At 48.3% G+C, this 4,663-nt stretch overlaps 1 non-coding gene across 1 annotated transcript; it reads left to right on the plus strand.

Annotated features, from left to right (window-relative positions):
* The first annotated feature begins 247 nt into the window (after positions 1-247).
* On the plus strand, positions 248-317 carry LOC119049336 (small nucleolar RNA SNORD56). The gene has a single exon (XR_005082501.1). It is a non-coding gene; the product is annotated as a small nucleolar RNA SNORD56 (small nucleolar RNA).
* Positions 318-4,663: the final 4,346 nt, after the last annotated feature.

A 4,663-nucleotide genomic window follows, 5' to 3' on the forward strand; every position in this document is an offset into this window, starting at 1 on the left:
TAATAGGGTTGAAGTTTCTGATCTTAAACTTTCCATTAAATATTCTTCTCCCAGAGCCTTGAAGACAAGGGGTAGCACTCCAAAATGTGGACTTATTTTCCACCTTATTTTCATTGGCCAAGAACAAAGGCCACGTCTCCCATTACCTGGCAAACAAATGCAGTATTGCCTCACAAACCGATTGCTTCTCTGGTATGGCCAGGGGAGTTGGCAGTTGGGAGTGGGGGGCTGAATGCCTTAGCAGCTTCTACAATGATGGCAACACTTCCGTCAACAGCAGTTCACCTAGTGAGCGTTGAGACTTTGGGTCTGAGTGAAGCTGAGGGCAGAGGAAACCCTGGGCGTGGGGAGTGCTTTGTCCCTTCAGGAGCTGACAGGCTTTGTTTGCCCCCACGCACACATCCAGAGACCTGCAAGTGTATTTGAGGAGAAGCTTCGAGAACAAGTGGAGGCTCAGCTATCCTTGATAAAAAAAAAAAAAAAAAAAAAGAAGAAGAAGAAGAAGAAGAAATGCAGAATCTCGGGCTCCTCCCAAGACCTTATGAATCAGAACCTGCACCTTAGTGCACCCCTCCGGTGGGCCCTGTGCCAGTGAAGACTTGAAAAGCACTGCCGAGTCCCACACATTGTCCTGTCAACAAAAGCGAGCAGAAGTGTGAAATGAGTTTGAGAAAGCACGTCCCCTCTCTCCCTTGCAGACTCTGCTGGCATGTGAAAGATGAAGATGTCCTCCTAGAGGAAACTTGCTTGCAATGCCAGTGCTTTTCAAACTCAACGGGCAGCTCAACAAATGACTCACCACCGGAATGGGCATCCCATGAAATGCACCGTAAGAAAAACTGTGTTGGCCCCTGGCAGCCACAGTTTCAACATCCTTGGTTTGAATAATCCCTGATGGAATGAGCCCATAGCATAATATATGGCAGCTTTGTTGTGGCACAAATTGGAATTATGCCCACTTCCCAGCTGGCTCTGAACAAAAATCTTCATTCTGGGAGGTAAGGGGATGGAGAGGACATTTCCTTCACGTGGCTGGGTTGGTCTCTGCCCGTGGCTGAATCTGTGGCAGTGCTCATGGAGTAACAAAGACACTGAATCTCAGCAAATACTGGCTACATGAGAGATAATTCTTCGCAATGATTCAAATTGTGGTTAACTTGTGAGAATATACATAGAAACACTACATTCTAGGAGGATGTCATTTGGAAGAATTCAGAAGCCTATGTATGCATTCCTTACTTGTCATTTAGGGAATTCAAGAAGGTCCTGGGCCAAATATTCTCCCCAGGTGTCCAAGATGGTGGATAATGATAGCTAACATTTATTGAGTTTCTTATATGCCAAGCACTGTCCTAATGCATGATTTTCTTGCAATAACACTATGGGGAAAGTAGTATAATCATTTTATGCATAAGAAAACTGAGGGACAGTTCAATCCTTCTTGTGTTGAATGTGACTTCTGTGAGATCTAGAAGGCAGGTAGAGACCAAACTGGCCATATGATAGGGTGGTCATTGGATTCCCCTCAGGCCCCCAGCAAGCTCCCCAAGAGCTAAGAGCCTTGTCAATAGCCCCAGTCGGACAGTGGGCATGACTGAAATCTGAGCCTCAACAAAACTTACAGCTATTGCACTATAGGCTGATTCCTTCTGCAATGGTGTGAAGAAAGAAAGGTGAATGTCCTTTGGGGAAATCTCTCTCCTGTCCCCAGTTTGAAGGTGCCACTTCAGGTGCGAGCAGCACTGAGTAGACAGGTGGAGGAACCTTTGCGGTGAGTCCCAGGCTGGAGGCGAGGCCTGGTTTGCCTGAGAGTCTGCATTTCTGCCACGCTCCCAGGTGATACTGCTGCCACTGGGCTGTCCTGAAAGGCAGGGCATGGTTGGTGCTGCCAGGCAAAACTAACCTTGAACTTGCAAGACCTGGGCTCCAGTCCAAGCTCTGGCCCCCAGCTGCTGCCTAGTCTCTGGCAAGCCTCTTCCCCTGGGCTTCTGTCCGCGCCCCCCACGCCCCACCACATAAGACTGCTGAAGGCTTCTCACCTAGTCTGTGGGACAGTCCTCGGTACCTGGTTTCAGCTCACTGACTGCCTCTCGAGAGGTCCTTTCCTGGACTCCCTTAGGCTTGTGGCTGCTCCAGGCCGGCACACTGGGACCACATGAGAGCTGGCCTCACGCCCTCTCTCAGGGACGCACAGATCTGGTGCCTCCACATCACACCGACACAACCTCAGCGGTGATGATAAAGGCCCTGTTGTATGTGTGGTCAGACAAAACCCAGGGATAAACTGTCTCTGCTTCTTCAGTTGACACTTAGAGGTCCCTGCAACCTAGGGGCAGGGGTCACTCGGTTTACAGTGGACATGGCATAAGGCAGTGGTAATGGAGTCATCCAGGCAAAGTCTCAAGTGTTAGTTGTGTGGTCCAGGGCAAATGACTTAATCTCTCTGAGCTTCAGAATGCCCACCTGTAAGTGGGCATGAATAACAAGCACCTACATCCTGGGGCTGCTGTGATCAGCGCTTTGTAAAAAAGTCGTTATTATTATTGTTGTTACAGTCATACCCTGGTACTCCCATTAATTCATCCCGACCAGTGGTGAGGAAGTGATGACTGATGAAGCATTTTCTCTTGCAGGGTGAAGTTGGGGCTAATACAAGTTCTAGCAAGTGCAATGAGAAGAGAGGTGATTCTGGGGTAAACTGTAATAGAATATTTTTTTAATTTGCCTTTTAAAAAATTGGCAAATTTCTAAATGGAATTAAAAATGTGTTTTTCTCTCCATACAAAATAAATGTTTTGTGTGAGGTTGGACACATCACAATAAAAAATCAATGAACAGAAATCTAGGGCTTCTAAACATTCAAGGACTCCTTCCAGGTCCCGCTGCCTCCTCCCTCGCCCTCCTGGCAGCAGCGCTGGCGCCTTAGTGCAGCCCAGCAGGTCTGCACCTCCCCAGCGGTAGTGTCCACTCTCCCGGGAGCCGACCTGAAGCCCTCTTGCTGTTTATTATCTTTTTGCCCAAGAGACCAAGGCCAAGCAGAGAACAACTTTTGGTTTCATCACTAACTTCCAGGTTGCCTCCTGCCCTTAATGCCAAACTGGAGAAGCAGGATCACAAGGATGTCAAGACAGGGGCCTGGAGTGGCAGGTCAAAGATTCAGCCCCTCCCGTGGCTTCCGGGAGGCCGGGGACAACGTCTGGCAAGTTCCTGCTGGAAGCATGTCCATGAGTGTGTTGAACTGCCCACATGACAAGGGGAAGGGGCAGGCTCACGACCACACAGTGGCTAAGGTGGAGGAGTGGCTGAGCCAAACAAGCAGTCAGTATTTGCCTTCCCGTCTAAGAGTGCTGCTGTCTGCACAATATTTGGGACAGGAAAGAAAGCATATCTCTTGGAATGCGCCAGTAAAGGCACGGTATGGTGTGATTAAGAACAGGATTTGGAGCCAGTCTGAGTTAAACCAGGCTCAGTTACTTCCCAGCTGTGTGACCTCAGGGAAGTTGTTCACCCTCTCTGTGCACCAGTGTCCTCATCTGTGAAGTGGAAAATAATCATACCTCTATCTCATAGAACTGATTTCAGGATTTAAATGAGTTGATAAATATCGAGCAATTAAAATACTACCTAGAGATGGAGACATAGGTGGAAATACTGTACCTCCTTGCACAACCAAATTTAAGGACAACAAAGATTTAGAAACAAAAACACAACCAAAGCAGACAGAAAATTGAATTGTACCTAAGTCCGACAACAACAAACCATTCATCCAGCCTGGTAAGAGGAATGGAGTCGGCGGCCAGTGGAGAGGGGTCCCAGCAGGAAAAGGCAGAGGTTAGCGGACCTGGGCAGGTGCGGGGATGAAACAAGCAGACCCAGCAAGAGCACAAGGAGGCTGGCTGACTGCAGACCCATTTGCGCGCAGATAAACCAGGTGAAAAAAACGGGCAGTGAGATAAACCACACAACCCAGGGCCCCAATGACGGGAATTAAAGCCTCAAAGCACCAACTGAAAAACTTTCGGGGCTTAAGGTGCTGGGAGAGGCTCCCAACCTCACAGGAGAGTTTGTTAGGGAGACCCACAGGGGCCTAGAATGTACATGAGCCCACACACCCAGGAACCAGCACCAGAAGGGCCCAATTTGCTTGTGGGAAGCGACAGAGGGGACTGAAATCCAAGACAGAGAGCAGAACAAATGCTACTGCTCCCTCTCTGACTTCCCCCCGCCCCGTCACAACCCAGTGCCTGGGCTGACCTTCCCCAGTGAACACCTAAGCCTCTGCCCCTCATACGTAACAGGTGCGAATAGACCAAAACATTATGGCTCAAGCAGAAGAACAACTCAAAGCCCTAGAGCCAATACAACCTATCAGATGAACTGGTGATCAGGATGCTCACAGAACTGGCTGATTTTACTCAAAAATTAGATGAAAAAATGAAGGCTACACTAATGAAATGAAGGAAAATGCACAGGAAACCAATAGTGATGGAAAGAAAAGTGGGACTCAAATCAATGGAGTGGACCAGAAGGAAGAAAGAAACAATCAAACAGAAAAGAATGAAGAAACAAGAATTCAAAAAAATGAGGAGAGGCTTAGGAACCTCCAGGGCATCTTTAAATGTCCCAACATCCGAATTATAGGGGTACCAGAAGGAGAAGAGGG

This window comes from Artibeus jamaicensis, unplaced genomic scaffold (assembly GCF_021234435.1).
Source record: "Artibeus jamaicensis isolate MK-2021 breed Jamaican fruit bat unplaced genomic scaffold, CSHL_Jam_final scaffold_1019, whole genome shotgun sequence".
Taxonomy (NCBI): domain Eukaryota; kingdom Metazoa; phylum Chordata; class Mammalia; order Chiroptera; family Phyllostomidae; genus Artibeus; species Artibeus jamaicensis.